Source organism: Eulemur rufifrons, chromosome 8, assembly GCF_041146395.1.
Source record: "Eulemur rufifrons isolate Redbay chromosome 8, OSU_ERuf_1, whole genome shotgun sequence".
In the NCBI taxonomy this organism is placed as follows: Eukaryota; Metazoa; Chordata; class Mammalia; order Primates; family Lemuridae; genus Eulemur; species Eulemur rufifrons.
Genome location: NC_090990.1, coordinates 75687047 through 75710170, shown reverse-complemented (window position 1 = coordinate 75710170; position 23124 = coordinate 75687047). Strand labels below are relative to the sequence as shown.

Below are 23124 nucleotides of genomic sequence, written 5' to 3'. Positions count from 1 at the left end.
CCTTCTTCAGGCATCGCATGTAAGCGCAGTGATATAATATGCGTTATTTTATCTCTAACTTCTTCCACTTAGCATAATGACCCAGGCTCATTTCTGCCTCCATCCTTTGTACATGTAGGTCCTTTCTCTACCACACCTTCTCCCTGCCTTTCTACTCACCCCAATCTCTTGTTGTTATCATTGATAATGCTAATGTTTCTAGGTACAATTTAAGACAGCATATTTATAACATTATCTCAGATTTCTCCCAACCCCACCATTTCTATCTTCACTACTATGAATCTCCAGTGGGACCTCTAGGCTTGAGTGCTTCCTTAGTTGTTCCACATAGTTATCTTATTTTTCTTGTCAAGAAAAATAAAAATTCCTTATGAAAAGTATTAAATCCATTTGGGAGCAAAACAAATGTTCTCTTAAAAAACTGATGAATCAAGTATGTCTATTTATACTTCTTTTTACCAAGAACAGTTACCAGGAGCCACAGTCAGGTAGGAGGGGAAGATCTGGATGTACGATGTGCTGATTTCTACAGCTCTTATGCCAAATAGCAGCTGACTGACTGGACATAGTCCACTGATGTTAGAAGCCCCGTTCTCCTCCTATCACCAGGTCCCCCATAAATCCAAAAATTTCAGCAACTGTCAATTCTTTGAGGATAGACTTAATGCCTGCTGATTAATCTTTGTTCCCACCTTAGCGCAAAGCTTCTAGCTTGCATGTAATGGGTGCTGAATAAAATATGTGTCAAACGAATGAATTAATTAATGAGTACATGAGTGAATACACAATGAGACCTTCAAGTGAGCAAGCAGCACCTGGTCACAGCGATCTCAGGAGACCACAAGAGTCAGGGGTTAGAATTTAGTTAGGAATTCCAGTTTGGATGTTGTAAAAGCCAAGTAAAGATCCATACTCATTGCACATCAATTTGTCAGATAAACACAAGTGAAACTATAAGAATTTATCCACAGAGATATTGCTGGAAAAGTACAGACCCAGATCAAAAACAAGTGGAAAGTGGATTTCTCATATCCATGAAACTAAATCCCCCTACTTTGCCAGGCTAACTCATTAATGCTTGAGGGAGTTGTCAGATGTCAGTCCCTCTGGGCAGCATTCCTTTATAGGCCAAGTTTGGTTATATTCCTATTTCTTTCTTATCATACTATTTAATCTTTCAGCAAATATTTACTGATTACCTGCTGTGTGCAGGCATTGTCCTAAGGACTCGTGATTCAGTAGTGAACGAAACAGCAGAAACAATACCCTGCCTTCACAGAGCTTCCATTTTGGTGGCCCCTGTGTCGTTATGCTTTCCCGCTTCAGTGTCTGCATGCTGAATCCCTGAGGGCCACAAATCAGTACTGTTATGTCCTTGACATCAAGACAATGGCTGAAACATAGTGTAAAATTAATGTTGAATAAATACATAAATAAGCTGCCATTTATCAAGCGTATTAATATCTCATTTAATCCCGACAATTACCCTAACAGGAACAAATCCACCTACCATTGTATCCATACCATTTTGTTGCTCTGGTTCAGAGAGGTAAGTTAATTTGGCCAAGGCCACAAAGCTAATATTAATAAATTAAAGATCCAGAATTTGAATGCATTTATTTAACCACAAAGTGTTACTATAACAGAATATCACAGGCTGGGTAATTTATAAAGAAGAGAAATTTATTTCTCACAGTTTTGAAGGCTAGGAAGTCTAATATCAAGGTGCTGACATCTTCTGAGGGCCTTCTTGCTGTGTCATCCCATGGCAGATGAAAAAGTGAAAGGATAAGAGAGAGCAAGAGAGAAAGGGGGCCAAACTTATCCTTGTATGAGGAACCCACTCCTGTGATAACTAACCCATTCCCAAGATAGCACCTTTAATACTAATCACCTCTTAAAGATCCCACCTCTCAACACTGTTGCATTGGGGATTAAGTTTCCAACACACAAACTTTGGGGGACACATTCAAACCATAGCAGCTGTGTTCTCTGCTACACCTCTCTGCTTCATCAAAGCACAAGGATAATATGGGAGTATTCATTCAGATGAGGATGCAGGCTAACTTGATTTTCTCAGACCACACACTTTTTTTTTTTTTTTTTTTGAGACAGAGTTTCATTCTGTTGCCCAGGCTAGAGTGAGTGCCGTGGCGTCAGCCTAGCTCACAGCAGCCTCAAACCCCTGGGTTCAAGCAATCAATCCTACTGCCTCAGCCTCCCAAGTAGCTGGGACTACAGGCATCTGCCACCATGCCCAGCTAATTTTTTCTATGTATATTTTTAGTTGTCCAGCTAATCTCTTTCTATTTTTTTTTTTTTTTTTTTTTAGTACAGATGGGATCTCGCTCCTGCTCAGGCTGGTCTCGAATTCCTGAGCTCAAACAATCCGCCCGCCTCGGCCTCCCAGATTGCTGGGATTACAGGCGTGAGCCATAGTATCTGGCCTCCACATCTTATTTAAAGCATTAGGAAGTTAATTTCGGAAGTGACCACCTATGCTGAAAAAGGATAAGATATCAATTATAAAATCACTAACAAAAGAACAGCACAACTGTTGTTTATCCTTGAAAATTAAGCAGATAACATCTCAAAACGTCATTCACCATTACATCTACCTAAACTGGTACATCTTCCTAAAATGTTTTGGTTGCTCTAGTTCTAAGAATAAAAGTGATACAAGGAAAAAAACCCAGCTACAATGTTTGCCCCCAAACCTAAAAATGTTGGAGTTATTCTATATGAACAATATATTTTGATTATTTACAATGTTATATTATTTTCTAATTATTGCATATATCTAAATCTCATTCCCCCAAGCCTTCAAAAAATGCAAGGTCCCCCTGGGCATAAATTTCTTTCATGCTCCACAGCATCTAACATGATGTTGAGCTATAGACTTAGCTCAGAGTCTAACGGATGAAATAAATTTAGAAAATCTGGTCCAGGGCTGACTGTTTTCCCTGTCAAATTTTGCCTCCAAGATTTTATCCTGTTAATCCATGTCATTGAGGACAGTGCCAGCTTTTGTTATATTTCCAGATCACTCCAAAAGGCCACATCAGTGGTTATTCATCTTATCACATAATAGGGAGAAAAGCAGATTTTATTTTAAAATTAGCTTGGTTCCATTTGGTGAATTTCTGTTAGAAAATGTGCCTGTATTCACATAAATGGTAGGCTGAATCGGTGCCGGAGAGAAAGAGAAAAAGGGGGGAGTGGAGCGAGGGAGAGGGCAAGTGTGCTCACACTTGTGGGTGGGGAACCATCTTCAGAAAGCCCCTCAGCTGCTCTGGAGGAGCTTGCAGTATGTGCCATGGAAACGGTGGTTACCATGGAAAGAGAGCGCTATTGTGACGAGCTGAAGAAATGCCTATGTAAAATCATCTTACCACGTAACCTTACACTTTCCAGCATTTTAAAAAATATGACAGGATTAGAGCACGGTCCTCTGGGGAGTCTCAGTGCTCTCAGTGATCTTCCAAAACAATCGAGAAATCGAGATGATAAACTGCAGGGCGGTATGTACCTTGCTAAAGGGCTTGACAAGCAGTTAGGTGGAGAAATTGCCAACATCGTTTATCTATGGACTACACGGCACGCTATTAAATATTTTCTGTTAAAACCCACAAAGTATTACAAATGAAGAGAAAACATGGATAAAATTAACTTAAAGCGAACGGTTCCCGACTTACTGAAATCAGAATTGATGTGTTTCATCTAACTTATCTGTTAATAGGCTTTCTTGATGCCCTCCTGTTACCATAATCTCCAAAGCACTGGACAAACCAGTACATTTGTTTATCTTTATCACTCTTTGCTTACTAAAGAACTTGCTTTTATTAAAGAGATCAATCACCTGCACACAGTTTAATAGCCTATGTGGTGCATACAAGGTGAAAAAAAAAAAGGTAAAGGGTGAGAGTCCTGTTTTAACAAAGCCCCCAAAGCATTGAAGAAGCAAAAAATAATAATAATAAGCTTTCGATAATATGTATTATATATTTTATGTATATATCTTAGAGGAAGAAAACTCGGTATCAAAATTAGTAATGTAAAACATTTTAAAATGGGAAAGTGGAGGCTTAAAAGCAATCAGCGCTTCTCTGTGCACTCGGTTTTGTCTGTTTACTTTAATAAACAGCCAAATGCGGCTAAGTGGAGAGACATAGAGTACATTACACGTCTCACACGCGGCTTCTCTCACCTACTTGCATGGCAAAGCCAGACATTTGTGCCTCACTGCCCAGCCGTGAAACTCGGAATCCACTCTGGCTTAGTGAGGATGTGGCATCTGAGGGCCACTGTTTTAAACCTCCGATGTGAGGCATTATTGAAATGCTGGGTCACAGCTCACTGTCCACCTCATAGTGTGGGAGGGACACTGGGCAGCTGGGCTCCTGGAACCGCTCTCCTACCCACACTGAAAAACAACCCTAGCCACAGTCTCTCAGTGCAAGGAACATAATATCATATTTTATCTCATCCTCTGGGATTAAAAATATTGATTGAAATTTTCATCGGAAGCTTTTCTTAAAAGACACTTTCTTCCAAACCTCTCCTTTCTACTCCATTGCAAGTCAGCTATTTTTCTTGCCAAAATGCAGGAAAGCAATTAGGCTCAAGGGTTTTATAAGCTGCACCAGTTCAGGGCAAATCTATTGAACTTTTCTGAGAAATTCTTGTTCATTCACTGTGAAAATTTTGATGGTTTTATCCTTTTTCTTGATAACCACTTAGTTTTAGAAACCAGGGTTATGCGTGTACTGCAGGATTTCAAGAGAAGCCATCCTAATTAAAGTGTTGTGATGTTAAGCGGGAAGGTACTAAACATATTCCTTTAATAACTGTCATTTCAAGCTCAAATATACATTGGGAAGAACTGAAGCTAAAATACAAAGGCAATTTAGCAGCAGCAGTGATGGCTAAGGGAAAATATTCAGCCAACCTGCAAAGTGCCTCACAGGTTTTGCGAATAACACAGGAGGAAGAGAAGAGCCGATCCTTCATCTTCTATCAGCTGTTCCTGTTGCTGGTGATTATAGCCATATTTCACAGGGAACATATGGCTGTGTTTATAGCCATCAGGCAGCATTTCACAGAGCTACGACACCATGTGTCCACCAACTAGCCTTCCTGATTGCAGTTAATTAGAGAGGAGGTGGGAGGCATTTTTAAAATAATATTAAGGCACAAAGATGCCCAGAGTTCCCAGACCTATTTGCAAGACTAGGTGACAAGAGAGACTGATATTAACATTATAAGAAGGCAAGAGAAGTAGACATTTTGCACAAATCTTTCTCTAAGAAATGAAGCTAATACAACAACAACAAAACAAAGAAAAAGGAAGCATATGCACACTAAGAAAGGAGATCAGCACAATAAATCATGCAAGGTGTTACTTGGGAACCCTACAAAAGTAAGACATTATTTGAATATCCCTAAAGCACCTTTTCAGGGGAAAGATTCTGAATCAAAGCCACCATAACAACATCTCCAAGAGTCACTTTATAGTTAGCAAATCCAAGATGTAGTATATTCAATATAAAGTTATATAGGGGCCTATTATGCATTATTGAATATGTGCTCTAGCCAATTTGTGGTCCAACAATGCTGTTCATTCTCCTTTTCAATCCCAAAGTAATATACAAGGAAACATATGTCACCAGACACATAACATAGCAGGATTTAAGGGCTTCAGCTTTTCAACACTCCTTCTTTTGAATTTGCAAAATTTCTTCCATAAGACCCTGGAAAAGAGACTTGGCTTTGAGGGTTCCAGAGAGAGAATGAACTCAGCTCACATTCAAATGGAACCTTAGTTTAGTAACTCCCTTTCTCCTACAGTTTACAAACTTCCCCTCCCTCTGAAAAGGGGTGTGTGTGTGTGTGTGTGTGTGTGTACCATTCCATCTATTACAGACACTTCTTCCTTCAGGCTCTTTTGAAAGTCTGAGAACACGTACCTTGGTAATTGTGTCATTTTTTCTCTATCTCTCTGCTTTGCTGAAGCTGGACTGTAATGACATTAGATAGGTCGCATGATGGCAATTTAATGGCCTGAACTCAATCCACAGGTACATCATTGTGGTCGCCTTGGGATCTGTTCTCATTGCTATGACATGACAGAAAATACCAGCAGAGTCAGAATGGATGGCCAGCTGCCGTGGTGGAGACAGTGCATCAACGAGTACAGGAGACACAGACTCTGGAACCCTAGGGGCAGCCCAGTAAGACACTGAGAAGACACTCTCACTGCCCTTTGTGCCACCCCACCCCCACTATTAACTAACATGGAACATTTTTATGTTCTCTGCTTGGCATTGAGGACACAGGGACCAACAGAACACACATAGGCCTTGCTCCAAAGCGGTTTATTGTTTCTTAGGGGAAAATACAAAGACATTTAAATAAAACACCATAGATAAGATGACAGACCCATGTCCATGGTATAATAACAGCACATAATAGCAGTGAAGTTGAGCTGTCCTTAAAATTCCAATCTGCCTTTAATAGTCTAATATGGTTGAAAATGAAGATGTGGGGAGGGACCCAAGGTCTAGAAATTTCCAAGTTCCATAGTAAATCCAAAGTGTAGGCAATACTTTCAAAGCTTCATGTAAATAATTGGGTGGGTGCGGGACTCTCTCAAAGAACAAATATGAAGATTTATTAAGAAATTCTCTGAGCACCTGGGGAAGAAAAAGTATAAATTTAAAGCATGATAGTGCTTATACAATTAGCTAAGTATAATCTCCAGAGCCCTGGTGAGTGCTTCTATTTCTTAGGGAAGTTTATGGCATGACACTCGAGCTTTTCTGGAAACCACACAATAATGATAATTTCTTTCACAGGTTTGTTAGAATCAGAAGAGATCCATATCCACATATAACATATTTTACATTAAATATAAATATATTTTATGTAAAGTATACAAATATTAGATATATATTTATGTTAAAATATTTTGTAGAATCTAGGGTACCATAGGTTATTAAGTATGAAATGTCCGATTTCCTTAAGTACTAAGTTTGACAGTTGATATCTCTGACATTTCACTTTGACCCTTCTTGTTTATGTTTATTGTGAAGGTACATCCTCGGTCTTTCAAACACACATTTTGGCTTGTGACTATCTTTCAAATTTTACTTTTAGAGCCATTTTTGTGGAACCATGGATAAGTCAAAAATTCATGTTATTTTCAATTATTAGTTCCAGTGTGGAACCAATGCAGCTCAGACAGATGGAAATATCAATGAAGTGTTTAAGGATGTGGCTAATCAACACACAGTACATCGATGGTTTGAGAAGTTCCATTCTGGTGATTTCAATCTTGAAAATGAGCCACATGGCCGACTGAGACCAAGGTGGATGATGATGAGCTGAAAGCTGTAGTGGAAGCGAATCCACCTCAACCTATGCATGGATTAATAGCAAGGTTTGACGTGACTCTTCCAACAATATTGGACCATTTGAAACAAATGGGCAAGGTAAAGAAGCTGGATAGATGGGTTCTGCATGAATTAAATTAACATCAGAAGAGAAATCATCCTGAAGCTTGTTTGCTGTCACAATATAAAGGTGAACCATTTCTACACCATATTGTTACATGTGATGAAAAATAGATTCTTTCTTACAATGGCAAACATTTGGCACAGTGTTTGGATAAGGATGAAATGCTGAAATACAATCCAATACTGAATATTCATCAAAAAAAGCTAATGGTGTTTGCTTGGTGGTCCAGGGCTGTTATTATCCACTACAGCTTCATGAAACCTGGTCAGTCGATTACAGCAGATGTCTACTGCAACCAACTAGATGAAATGATGATGGTGCTTGTGATGAAGCAGCCGAGACTGGTTAATAGAGACAGGCCAATCCTCTTGCAAGACAATGCTCAACCACGTGTCGCACAAACAATACTGCTCAAACTACAGAAGCTGGACTTGGAAACTCTCTGTCATCCACAGTATTCACCAGACCGTGCACCAACTGACTCTCACTTCTTCCAGGCTTTGGACCACTTCTTGCAAGGAAAAATATTCAATTCTCAACAAATTTTGGAAAACGCCTTTCATCATTTCATTGCCACTTGTGCTTCAGGCTTCTTTGCTGCTGGCATAAACAAGGTACTGTTAAGATGGCAGAAGTGAGTCGATAGTTTAGGCGCATACTTTGATTAACTATACTATCTCTTGAGACATAATAAACTACACTTTTGATTCAAAATCAGAAATTTCATATTTAATGATCTAAATAATAGACTTTGTCATAGATATATTACTGTTAACCTTATTTTTATTGTGGCTAACTCAAAAACACAGGTCAATGAATTATGGCCCCTGGGCAAACTTTGGTCACAGAGGGACAAATCCATTACATATTGCCCTTGGCTTCTGTACTCTAACAGCAGAGTTGAATAATTGGATAGGGACAATATTATTAATCTACTTTTTTCAAAATTTTTTGGTTACTTGACTTTTTTTCTGTTTTTACTGAAAACCAATTCCTTCCTGAAAAAAGGGGTTCTGCAATCAGATAAGTAGAAACACTACATACTATAATCCCTTCTGGGAGATTTATAATGCAGCTTGGCATATTAAGAACTTTGAGAAGTTCTATATAAAAGAAACCTATTTGATTTATTTCTCAAATTTATTTGGTCATTTTTTTTCCATCAACATGTATTAACAAATATGGCAGAGACAGTGAATTGGCCACCCAAGAGCAACTTTTCCTGTGCCTTCTGTTGTGCAGAGAACATTAAATACTTTATAGTTCAGCCTCCCTTGTGTCTAACCTTGGCCATGCAGCACAGTTATGGGCAATAAGAGCTGGAACTCTGTGAGGCAAGTGCTTTTCCAGAATAAACAAACAAGGCCTCACTGAGACAAAGTCCCTTTTATCCTCTCCCAGTTGCCTTAGACCTTCCCCTTGCCTCTTGGCCAGATGTCAGTGGTGCAATAGTCACTTTGTGATTGATTCTAAGGCCAACGAATGAAGGCAAAGCCTTACATACTGAGGATAGTGGAGCAGAAAAAGGGCAAAAGCCTGGGTTTCTGATTCGGTCACTGAGACACAGTACTGACCCAGAACTACTTACTCCTGGATTTCTTATTGCATTAAATAAGTAAACACCTTCTGTTTATGGCAGTGTGGTAAGTAGGGAAGTGCTTCTCAGACTTTAATAGGTCTGAATCACCTGGTGATTCCTTAAAATGCAAATTCTGATTCAATAGGGTTGGCCTGGGTCCCCTAACCAGCTCCTAAGAAACGCCAGTGCTTGTCAATGAATCACACATTGAGTAGCAAGTTAATAGAGTTTTCTGCTATCATCAGTCCTCTGTATCAGCAGGTTCTGCGTCCTTGGATCCTATCAATCTTGGAGCAAAAATATTAAAAAAAAAAAAAGCAATAAAAAAACAATAAAAATAACTACAACAAAAATAATACAAATAAAAAATACAGTATAACAACTATTTACATAGCATTTACATTGTATTAGGTAATATAAGTAATCTAGAAATGATTTAAAGTATATGGGAGGATTGCATAGGTTGTATGCAAATACTATGACATTTCATAGCAAGGACTTGAGCATCCTTGCATTTTGGTATCCAAGGGAGCTGTAGAAGCAGACCCCTGGGATAACTAGGGATGAGTGTATTTGCAGCAAAACACCATCATAACTGACACATCCTCTGTAATTCATCTTCCAGAGAACACACTTTGAGAAATTCTGCAGATTTTCACGATTATGCTCCCTATTACTACAAACCATTTAGAAGGTGAGCTCCACCTGGAGTACATTCAGAGGATTTAGACTTTCTTCCGACAACACTTCTTATACCATATATTTCTTATTATGGCCCATGTGGCAGTGTCAAAGCTACAGTGAACCACTGTACACAAAGAAGTGAAAGTTTCCACAGATGTCCCCAGTATAGCTACAAATGATAATGAAGGGATTATTCCTTTAACATCACAGAATGATAGATTCCTTAAAGACTTACCCAACGCTTCATTTATAGGTAAGGAATCTTAGGTCAAGAGAAGCCAACTTATTCCCCAGGTCTCACAGGGAATGGGGAAAAAGGGGAGGGGGGCACGGGGTGGGGTTATGACGCAGTGTTCAGGTGTCCATGCAGGACAATAGATCTCCCCTTTTGCACAGAAAAACCTTTCAAAAGAAAGTACAGGCTCCTCAATAACAGTGTGCACCTGACATCACATATACAGGATATAGTGACAAAAAATACCAAGTTTACACTTCGAAACTTTTCCTATTTTCTGTGTTTTAAACAATAGCAAAGCCAGCCATTCCTTTCTCATCATGATTAACCCAGAGCATTATCAAATCCTCAATCTATTTAGAGATACAGATCTGGGAAGATTTTCCTGATGCTTTCTCTAAAATATAGTACCACTTGACCCAACTGGGGTTTTAGGAGATTTATATCTTACTTTTTTCAAATTTCCATGATAAACTGTGGGTTTAACAATGGAGTGTGTGAATTTGCTGAAGTATTTCATACATTCTTTATTAATTAAAGAAAAAAATTAAAAAAAAAGGAAAAGAAAAAAATTCATCTTAGGGTGTTGAGAGTTTTAGGAGAAAAATGCAGAAAGGGCTAAAATAGCTGAACTGTTCTATTTTTTTCTTTTTAATAATTGGTGCTAAAAAAGGAATGTAGGCTTTAGATTTTAAATTCTATCGTTGAAGAGAAGCAGCTAACTTTTAAGTGTTTTGACATGCCAAGGAAGGTTCTAGGCCAGACAGCAATAACTTTGCCTTGCTCATGTGTTTGATTACACACCCACGCCTGTGGTCCAGCCGTCGGCTTTTAACATGAGTATTGCTCATCCCTGCTGTGGCTCTCGGTGCTCATATGGTTTGTTAGGATCCTTAATTAATCATTAACCAATTTCATTTTTGATTTGTGTGATAATCCTGATTCAAAGCTCAGGTAACTAAGGTCAAATTTAAAAGGTGATTTCCTCAAGGCCATGGAGCTAGGCCATGGAATTCTCTAAAAATAGTCATTGAAGCATTTAAATCTTTGTCATTATCAATGATTCTAACACATTTCTGTGCATTTCTATCCAAAGACTAACATGACACTAGGCTAAGCACTTTCCTACACAGGTAGAAGTTGCAGGCCAGAAGTCCACAGATCTGGATTCCAGACAGCTCAGACAAACCACTTATGCTCTGTGGTACTTAATTTTATCACCTGTAATCTAGGATATGTGGGAGACTGAATAATGGTCTCCCGGAAATGTTCATGTCCTAATCCCTGAAACCTGTGATTATTTCACATGGTGCTACTTTACATGGTACGATGGGTTGAATTGTGTCCCTCCAAAAAATATGTTGAAATCTTATCCCCCTGTTACCTGTGAACATGATCTTATTTAAAAATAGGGGCTTTGTAAATGTAAGTTAAGATGAGGTCACTAGGGTGGGCCCTAATCCAGTATTGACTTGTGTCTTCATAAGAAGAGGAGGAGACGGCCACGTGAAAATGGGGAAACACAGGGAGAACACACGTGATGGCAAGAGGCAGAGACTGGCGGTGCAGTTGCAAGCCAAGGAATGCCAAGAGTTGTGGCCACTGCCAGAAGCTAGGAAGGGAGAGGAAGGATCCTATCGGGAGTCTTTAGAGGGAATAAGGCCTAGCCGACACCCCGATGCAGACATCTGGCCTCCAGAACTGTGAGACAGTAAGTTTCTGTTGCTTTAAGCCTCCAAGTTAGAGGTGCTGCGTTAGGGTAACCCTAGGAAACTAATACACATGTTAAAGGTACTTTGCAGATAGGATTAAATTAAGGATCTTGAGGTAGGGGGATTATCCCGGATTGTCTGGCTGTACCCAATATATTCACAAGGGCCTCAAGAGTCTTCATAAGGAAGAAACAGGAGATTCCCTGTCATAAAAGGCAGGAGATGTGATGATGGAAGCAGAAAGCTGGAGTCAAAGAGATTTGTCAAAAATTGGAAGATGGAAGAAGAGGCCATAAGCCAAGGAAAGCAGTGGGCCTCTAGAAGCTGAAAAAAGCAAGAAAACAGAATCCCAACTCGAGCCTACAGAGGTCACATGGCCTGACTGACACCTTGATTCTGGCTCAGTGAAACCAGTTTTGGACTTTTGACTGCCACAACTGTAAGATAATAAACTTGTGCTGTCTTACACCATTAGGTTTGTGATAATTTGTTCTAGCATAAATAGGAAACTAATACAAGATAATGTTTTCCCTGATTAACCCCTAGGCTTAAAGGACTAAAGACAAAACTCTTTTAAAAATCTATTTTAGTGTTATCATGATTCTAGTTAATTTTAAAGATATAGTAGGCACTCAATACCAAAATTTTTAATGAATGGATAAACTAATGGGTCAAAATAGTTTCCAAGGTACAAAGACATGTAGATCAAATTGTGTTTAATAGTAACTCCTTAAGGGCAAAGATCCTATGATAACTGTCTCTACAGTATGTAGCTCAGCAACTTCCCCATAACAAGCCTTCCCTAAATGTTCTTCACTTGATCAATCAAAAAATGCAAAAGGTCCTAGGAAAACCCATGTGGCCACTGGATTGAAAAAAGGCAAGAGAAGGGCAGCAAATAAATTCTTCCTTACAGTACGCACTCCCCTCCCCCATCCTCACCCAATGAAAATATCATTGAGTTTACAGAATGAGGCCAGTTTCCTTTGGAGTAACTTTATTATTTTTTTTTTTTTTCTTTGAATCACTCTTGGTGACTAATTAGCACCTCAGACACTTCCTTATAAACAACCATGTTTTCTTCACATTAGGGCATTTCCCCTTTCAGGACTAGAGACAGATGCTCAAAGGATAATCCTGGCTAACAAAGTAACATCTGGCATTTAGCATCTTGCTGTGACGGATTGTCTGATATATCACCCCAAAGTGAGGTGCAGCAGAGGCCTAGAATGCAGAATGGTTCCTGTAGCATCAATACTCACAGTGAGATGGGAAACATTGAATGTGGAGACTTTATATATTGGAACAGAGAGGTGAAAGAAAAAAAAAAAGAATTGTAATAAAACATGATCAATTTCATGATCACGTTTTATCATAATTTCTCAGAAACCAAACCTAAATAAGTATCAAAAAGATTACATGGGAGCTGTTAGATACAGAAAATATAATAGTCTTGCATAAAAACATGCCACTATCTGGGATTGTTATTTCTAAAGATAGCAGCTGTAGTCTAGCAGACTGGTCAAATCATGGGTTTTGTGCTTTAGAGGGGCAAGGATCTGTGTCTCAATATAGTTACCCACTTGGAATATGATGTTAGCAAGAGATGTAACCTTGGGCAAAGTATTTAATCTGTAATTTAGTGTCCAAATATGCAAAATTGGGTTCACTGCTACCTTACTAGATGGCTCATGAAAATTTTTATAAATAATATGTATATAAAGTGCCTGGAATACTGTCTGGTACAGAGTTACATTCCTAAATGGTAAACATTTATTGATGTGTTGCCATGTGACAGGGCACTGTCCTAAGAGCTTTGGTGACATTACGGAAAGCAATGGTTCCAAGTACAGAATGCCTGGGTTCATAGCCCAGCTCTACCACTTACTCTCTACATCATTTTGGGAAAGTTGCTTAATTTTCATGTACCTGGGCTTCCTCGTCTCTGAAAGAGTACAATATTTTCTACTTTACAGACTTGTGGTCAGAATTAAATAAGCAGGTATCTTTAAAACCCTTTGCTACAGATGCTGCTATGAGATCCCTTTTGTCAACAAAGAAAGTGAGCTGTGAATCCAGGATACGAGTACAGGCTGTCTTATACTCGGTTCAAGATTATATTAATTTAGGTGATGCTGGAAGCCAGAGGCCACCAAATTGATGCTGACCTTTCACCACACTTTCCACAATGAACTAGCTTTATTACTGTAGGAAATTCTTTAACCACTCAGTGTCTCATTTGTATAATGGGGAAAATAATATTAACACCTCATCAAGTGGTGAGGGTTTAATGAGATGATGCAGTAAATCCCATATTGCAGAGCCTGGCACATAGAAAGCCCTCAAAATATGTCAGCTACTGTAATACCATTAGTAAAAGCCCTAAAGACCAGCAATCTTAGTGCTCTGCCTCCCTTTGAAAAAATTGCGACTAAATTTTAATTCTCAGTACTTATACAGGATAGATCCTCCCACTGTGACATTGCCCTAGACTGTTCTGAAGTAGCAGCCTGATTTGATCCTGGAAAAACATTCAGCCATGGGAAACGGTCCTTGCATCTTGCAATGAGGACCATGCCTCGGCTTTCTCTACAGCTTACTTTGTGCCAGATTTGATGATAAGCCAAATGCTGGCTGGCCAGTGTAGAGATAACTGCAGCTGAGAGTGTACTGGCAAACAAGTGATTTTATTGGCCCTGAAGTATTCAACTAGTGTAGACCTGACGTACAGAAACAAGTAGCAAGTGACACCATGGCACTGGGACATAGGTTGGGAAAGGAAATCGTTCAAGGTTAAGCACAGGGTGAGAACTATCAGTGATAAAGCAACATAGCTTCCACGGGGGCAAATTGTATTCTCTGAACCATTAGTATAACTCTTGTACTTCTCACGCCGTGTTTAAAATGATGGTGAGATAATTGATTTTGCATTAGCGATTTCAGGCATAGTATGTAAGAAATATTACAAGCCTACTCCCTAGTTGCTTGCCAAAGCAACCTTAAGCAACTGATAAGAAAACATATTCTTTTCTCAAGCACAGTGAAGGCCCTTCATAACCCAGATGCTGTGGAACAGGGCCAACCCCTCCTCCCAGGTTGGCAGCGTCCTATCAAGTATTCATTGGATTCATCAGGTTTGATGAGAACTTAAGGAGTTTTGGGGGGAGGGGGATGATCTAGGTAAACACTAGCTTGGCTAAAATGGAGTTCTGTTGTGTTAATACCTGAGTGACAAACTGGCCCCTGTGGCAAGCATCCAGAGAGACTTTTGCTGTCAGGAATGGACGTCCAGGGAGCTACTGCCTAGGATGAAGTGAACTGATGTAGGTCTCATAAATGACTAGCGTGTCAAAATACTGGGGAAAGGAGAAAGACTTCTTTGACTACTCTAAAATCATGAAAATAAGCACTGAGCTATGAAAGAAAACAGACAATTGGCCTTGGAAGAAGATTCTTTTCCTTTCCACTTCCCTTCTTGCAAGTGACCCAATAAAATTTTCATAGGCTGCTGCATGAGTGAGAGAATCCTGTTTCTGACTCTAGGTTACATGCACTCTCTTTATCTACTGATGGAAGAAGCAGGTGAGAAATATGGCTAGGAACATGCTACAGATTAATTAAAATGTTGTGAATAGAGATGGCCCAATGCAAATGGAATTTCCAACACAGGAAAAAGTAATTAAACATGAGTGAGGAAAAATAAGAGCTGCTTGTCTTGGTTCATCATAAGTTAAATATGTCAGCCAAGACCATAAAATGCTGTGGCCCCTCTCTAGCAAGGCACATTTCTAATAAAATAACAACAATAACCACAATAGTTTTAATAATGGCAATATAGGTGCTTTAAGTTAATCATGATAACAAACTGTGAACTGTACAGAAGAGAATCCAGGTTTTCTGGGGCATAGAGTTTATCTAATCTAGGCTCCCTCTTTGATAAGGATTTAGTGCAAAATTACTCATGTACTATATTGCTACGGCACCTCCTAAGTAGATAAAAATTAGGAATTCCAGTTGAATTCAAATTTCAGATAAACAATGAATAATTATTAGTATAATTATGTCTCATGCAAAACTTGGGACATATTTATACTAAAAACAGAATTTTTTATTATCTTATATTCAACTTTAACTGGGTATCCTGTATATTTTTATTTGCTAAACCTAGAAACCCTGCTCCTAGGGCCTTAGAAGGGGCCCAGAGACGGTAAGAAGAGCCCAAAGATGAAACTTCATTCATTTCACAGTGACTCTGTTCCTGCACAAGTGTCACTAATTGCTGCATTTCACAGATGCAGAAATTGAGGCCACGCTTAGCTTTATCAGATTTGAAGAATCACACATTTAAAAGAATTTGGAATTATTGTAAAAACTTACGATCATGTGCAAAAAGGTGGGTGAAGATGTCTTGCATATCATATGAGATAGAATGAAAGGAATTAGAGTTGTTCTGCTTAAGTAAGAGTAAAGAAAACTTTTAATGATGATTCCAGGAATCAAAAAAATTATACCATCTCAGAATTGAGAATGACTTTACAATTTAACTAGTCCAGCCTGGTTTCAATATTTGAATCTCCTCAATGACTTGCTAGCCAAAGATTATTAGTCATGTTGTAGCAGATCCAAACCTCAGCCCTCAAACACAAGTACATGAGGAAGAAATTTTTTTTTTAATCTAAGTAAAATAAAATCTGACTTTAAGCCTCATCCATATGGGGCTGGCAGAAAATTCTTGTCACCATTACTGAAGTGGCTTTTCTCTCTCAGGATCACTTTAGAGTTCAGGAGGTTTAAGGAGTAGAAGTCACTACTCTCCTGCCTGTCTCAGTTGTCCCCAACATCCCAATATTTCAAGTCACCAGTAGTCCCTTTCTTTCCGTGCCACATGAAACACTGTGGCAAAACTGAAACCCTCTGCTTCCAGTCCACCTTTCGCGGTGCATCTTCCACCTCGGAGCTCAACCAGAGTGCTGCCATTGTGATCAAAGAAGACCACTGTCATTCCTAGACCTGGGGTATTTCTGACCTCCCTGCTTCTCAGAGACAGCATCTCTCTGGCCCTTCTCACCACAAGGCTGGGATGGGAGAGTGGAGTGATCATAAAATTTGATATATTAAGTCTTTTTCAATGTATGTCTTTGAAAACCTTTCATGTTAGAAAACTCACTACCCCTTGGAAAAACCTATTCCATCATTGATCAACTCTGACAGTTTTTAAGGCTGAATCCCTCTATCTTTTACCCATTGGTCTCCACTGTAGCCCCAGGAGCACACAGGGGCTGTCCAATCTAAGAATGGCAAAGAACTTTAATCTGAAGTACTTTATAGAATTAACTGCTGAGAGCACCATGCTGAGGCTGCCCCTGGTGCTCTAAGGGAACAAAAGCCTCAGTGAATTACTGACGTCTACTAGGAACCATGGTGGCACCATGAGGAATTGTCAACCTTGGACTAATCCATCTTCTGAACAGTAATCCTCCAAAGATTCGAAGCTCCTTGAGTTGTCATTTCTCCAAGCCAAACGACACCAACTCCTTCAGGCATTTACTTTAGGACCTAATTTTAATTTCTCTCACAAATTGTTTTCTTCCTTCTAAGCAAAAGTCATTATTCCCATCTCCCTCTTAAAGTATGGAGCCCAGAACTGAACACAAAAATATGAAGGTGTCATGTGGGAAAGCTGGTCAACTTGTCTTCATCTCCAAAGATTACCCAACAAAAGGAAATGGGCTATAGAAAAACAGCAGATATTTGATTTGGATATAATGAAGAACTTGTTAATTTACTTTTAATTCTTCATGCTTCAAGTCTCTGTGCCTTCAAAAATACCAATCTCTCTCTCTTCCTTCTACTGCCTCTTTCTTTACTATGCCAATTTTTCAATTTATAGGGACATATCTCTTCTAACCCTTTATTCAGGCCAGTTGCTCTTTCTGTATTCTCACCATCCTGTGATGTCTCTAGCAAAGCACTTTCCACCTGCTGTTGGAATTGCTACTTCTCATCTCTCCAAGCTGATTGCTGTTATCCAAGACACTGAATTATTGGCCTGTCAGTTCACTTTGTAACACAAGGCCTGGCACCCAGGAGGGGTGCAAAAATAGATACTGATGGAAATGGATACTTTGTTCAATAAGACACCAGAATGGACAACTGTGGGACAATCTGGGAAAGTCTCCTGGTACTCATCAAAAGCATGGAAGTGGATAGGTATGAGTCCCTTGGGATTCTTCTTTCACTTATTCATTCATTATTCATGACATGTGAGATCTTCGCCCAAAGCATTCCACACTAAAAAAGTAGAGTTGCATGGCTGGTAACAGAGTAATGGGACCTGCTAGGAGCAATACACAAAATCTCCATTTCTATCTCCAGTCATCTGATACAGACTTCACCTGCTTAGACCCTGTTAGACTTAAATTTCTATAGTGGCCTAGGGATTTACAATAATAAGATTGTAAAAGAAACTGAAAAGGCCGAGGCAGGTGATGGTCTCAAAGCATGGCTTTCAGGCTATAGGAACATGCACAGAGTTGAAAACTTGGGGATGTGGTGGGGCTTGTTCCTGAGTCTTCTGAGTTCCCTTTCTGTGCTGTCTGCACAAGACAGGACAGGAACTGCTCTGATAAGAGCCACAGGGCATAAGCAAAATCCTGGAAGCACTTTGAATGATGGGTACTGAGGAGCATGGTGGTAAAGGAAACTAGCATTCCAGAGACCAGGATAAATTGACCCACACTGAAGGAACCCTCTTACCTAATCTGCTACAAAGCTTTATTTTCAGAGATGATACCCCTAACAATGCCTAAAGGATGGAAGGAGGTCAGATTGGCCAAAGGGGCATGTGTAGGATCCCAGCCATACTCACAAGATAAACTTTAGGTGGCAAATTTTTCTTGGTGTAATTGGATATTTAATATTTTTGTCTCACTTACTTAAACTATCACAAGTGGCTATGTTAAAAATCACATAAAATAAGTGCTGTTTTAAGAACAACAAAAATATTGTATAGAAATTCCAACTGGGCAAATACCTTCTTTTTTTAATTTCCTGAGATCTTTTTTGTAAAAAGCAAATTAAACCTATTTGAGGTAGGCCCTGAATGACTGTTATTCAACTCTGTTGGGAGTGTTTACTCTTGGCTGTGGCTGGAAAAGAAGATTCACAGTAAAGGGACCTGTGGGGGTGACTGCCATCTACCCCCATGTTTTCATAAATGGAAGCAGTCAGGCAAAGAGCACAGCTGTCACCATTTCCCAAACACGCATCCAGGGTGGGAGCCACTTGAGCAAGGGCCAATGTGACAGGCAGGTTGACTCACACAGCAGATCTAACATTTTATTAGCAACAGTTTGAACTGTAGAGGCAGGTTCAATGCCTTGTGCGTATGTATAAAAACAGATCCGTTCAGTCACCCTGCCTTCACCTTGGCTGTTGATGACTGCTCCTTCATATTGAAAATGAGCAGTGATCAAAGGCGGAGTAAAGCAGACCAGATAAATGAAAGATTCACCTGGACCAGAAATCTGAAAAGGTTTGTCTAATCTTCCTCCCCTGTGCATCTTCACGTTGCAGATTCCAATTGGAGTGGAAGTGCCAAGTTGCTCAGAGAGAAGGTTGTCCTTGTAATACGTCTTGGCCAAGTGGAAATTGGCAGCATTCAGGCTCTCTTGAGAACTTCTTCCTGCCAAGCTCCTAGGACATTTCCCAAGACCTAGTGGATTGGCCAACTGGACAACATTGCACTAAGCACACAAACTTTTCAAAGCACAATCCAGACTTTTCAGAACACTGAGTTGTTAGCAAAGTAGAAAAAAAAATGAAGCTTTACTCTTCCCTACTCAGATTCTTCTGAATGTTACCACCATCATCTCCCTAAAAGAGTGAAAAACAATACAATTTCCCTGTAGGGTAAGGCTAACTAAGAGACACTCTTGAATTTAGAGGAAAAACAAAAACATAGATGAAAAAACTTTTAGCAAATTAACCAAAAATTCAATTGTGGCCCTTATAAGAACTTAACCTTTTGTTCAGGATCAGTTATAACATCATTAACTTTATCCAGAGAAATGTATTTATCCTGGGCACAGAATAGAAAAGGTCAGGAACTAGATTATAAAACTTTAGAAGAGAAATGTATATCGCTGAATTACTAGATGAATTCAACCTTTCAGAAAAACATTTTGTATTTATTAAGAACCTTTTTACTATGGGGGGAAAATTACTAAATCCTTAGCTGAAAACCAACGGTGGGAATTATGTGAATGCCCACTTCATTCAAAGCCTTCTGAAATTATGATGTTGATTCATGTGTAATTAAAAACACCCTCAGAAAATATTCTACAGCCTGCAATGGGGGTCATTAAATAAATTAGACTAATTATGATTTTACAAATGCAATTGTAAATTAAATAAAGTACCAAAAACAAATCCAATCACAGCTGTTTGGAAGAGTTTGTCACTTTAAAAACTTCACTTATTGCCAAATAATGTAATTAGGCAGTTACCAAGTGACAACTGAGTGATGATTATGGCAGTCAAAGCAAAAGGGCAGAAGTCTTAAACTCCCAGAAGTCACAGACAGACAGATCACAATAAACCAAGAAGGATATTTCTTGCCTTATTTTGTCTGACTTTCTGGAGATGCTGTAGTCACTTTTTGCCAAATGGTGACTAGACCCACAACCAATGTATCTATTAGGCAAAACAGATACAGGACCTGATGTCCATAATTCTTTTCGGGTCCATAAAAACGTTTTAATTTATTTTAAAAGCAGAAGAAAAAAACTTTTAGATCAAACAAAATGTTTTAATAAGTAATACTAATATATTCATCTTAATACTTTTGCTATGCAGCAAGGGCCCATGAAGGCAGCAGTCCTTAAGGCCCGCGAACCACTTATGTGGCCCTGCCCAGAGCTTCCCACAGGACCACAGGCAAGCAAGCTGCCTTGGTGAGGGGCAGGAGCCAGCCAGATGTGGGAGGGAAAATGGGAGAAAAGCAAGTCAGATGGAGAAGTAGAGAAGGTGGCCAAGAGCCTGTTAGGGTAAAGCTATGTGTAGACCACATAAAGCCAAGAGCTTCATTCTACCAAAAGGGTGGCAGGGCTGAGGTTATAGGCTGCATAAAGTCAGCAGCTCTGTTTTCTTCACCACTGTAGCTCCACGGCAGGTATTGTGCCTGACTCATCACAGGCACTCGATATTTGAGAATGTAGAAATGATTCTAGTGTGTGATGTGGAAACCACTGGACAAACAAGAAAGGGGTGCATCCCTGTCATGCAATTCTTTACCTCGTTGTGTAACTATGAGCACCAGCTGCACTGATTCCTCAACAATATGCTTGCTTCTTTTACCTCCATCCGTATAGACTCTTTCTGCCACTGGGAGTAAATTCACACTGAGGCAGCCTGTGTGGTGACGAGATCATGGACCTCAGTTAAATCTGGATTCTTTCAAGTACCAGCACCGTAACTTTGAGAAAGTTCTTTACCCTTTCTAAACCTCAGCTGCCTCATGTATGGCATGGTGATAGCAGCTCCCATGTCAAGTGTCATGAGGACAAAATGAGATCATGTGTGTCACCTGCTAATCCCAATGACTGCTACATGGCTAGATTCCTTCTGTGTCAACCGAGGACATATTAACTAGCATATATCCACACTTAGTAATATTCTTTACTAATGCTCCCGAAAGTTACCCCTAAATATTTGCACGTCTCTTAAATAAGGATATTTCTATATTAAAGAGTGAAGATGAACAGAAGCCAGACAGCTGCTTGGGGACCCAATTCATAGTGGGCCCCACATCACTGGGAAGATAACGAGACAGAGAGAGCATGGTTGGTGGTTGGCAGAAGTTTTGATAAGCTACTTGGAATGAGAAGTAGGGAAGCAGCTAAATGAAGGGACAGACACATATACAACAATATCAGGTGGTGGCAAGTGCAATGAACAGAAGGAAAGCTGAGCAAAAGGACAGGGCCACGTGGAGCTACTTTACACCGGGTGGGAAGAGCTGGAATTAGCAGGGCAGGAACTTCTCTGCTACTCACGTCCTCTCCATTCTTTCTCATCTCTCTTTGTCTTTCTTCTCTGAAAGTTTTCGAAGATTAAAGCTGACCCAATCTTTTATGCCATCTGAGATGGTGCCACCAATAGTTACAAGAAGAGTTGGATGGATTAGCTTCCAGCTTTGGATAGCAGGGGCCCAATAAGGTTAGTCACACACAGTCTGGACTAAGGAAAATGGGACTTGTGAGCTCAGGACATGGCTGGAGTTGCCCTGAGGACACTGAGGAGAATAAAAATGTTTCACCCTTCCAACGCAGCTCCAATGAACATCATTTGAGCCTCCAGTTTCTTCAGAGCAGCAGTAACAATTTAATGACTAAAACCTACTTAGAAGAGAGACCAATAATTACTTACATTAATTTGTTATAAGTGTTTATTCATCTAAAAGTTTATAATCTTGAAAATTTCATGTTTTATAGAGTATAGTCATTAAACTCTTCCATTGTATTCCGAAGTATAAAAAGAGTATTTTCTCTTCCGTATCTTAATGTGAATAGCATCCAAATATTAAACATTTAATCAGCTTAACTATGAAAGTTTCACTTTTAAAATTTAGTATTAAGGCTAGATATGGTGGCTCACACCTTAAATCCTAGCACTCAGGGAGGCTGAGGGAGTATCACTTGAGATCAGGAGTTAGAGACCAGCCTGAGCAAGAGCGAGACCCTGTCTCTACCAAAAGAATAGAAAAAATTAGCCGGGTGCAGTAGCGCATGCCTGTTGTCCCAGCTACTCAGGAGGTTGAAGCAGGAGGATCACTTGATCCCAGGAGTTTGAGGTTGCAGTGAGCTATGATGACACCACTGCACTCTAGCCCAGGCAACAGAGTGAGATTCTGTCTCAAAAAAAAAAAAAAAAAATATGTGTTGTATGAAAGGAGAGAAGGTTAGCACTCCCCTTGACAAGGATGGAAGAGGCTCTCGGGCCTGTACAACACGCATACGGTCAAAAAAAAAAAAATAGTATTAAATTATACTTTTTTAATCTGAAATTTTGTTAGAAACATTCCTAAAATGAAGGGAGAAGGAAAAACACTATCTAATGTCAAGGAGTTTGCAAATATAACATGGAGTTTTTTCAACACATTGCAAATACAGATAGTCTAATGTACTTAAATGGGTATTATGCAATTAAAAGGATGCCTATTGGCTCCACCAGCCTTATATCTTCTAGCCCCATCCTCTATTTAGACAAGGGTCATTTCTACCCATTATAATAAGCAAATGGAATAATGTGATTTTCAGGACTTATAAGGTCACAATTAGTTAATTTTAAATTCTTCTGGTTAATGTATGAAATTATGGTAAATTTATTCATTTTAGAAA

General features: G+C 39.4%; 1 pseudogene; it reads left to right on the top strand.

The window, feature by feature from the left end:
* Positions 1 to 22662: 22662 nt before the first annotated feature.
* On the top strand, positions 22663 to 22781 carry LOC138391205 (U6atac minor spliceosomal RNA; annotated as a pseudogene).
* Positions 22782 to 23124: the final 343 nt, after the last annotated feature.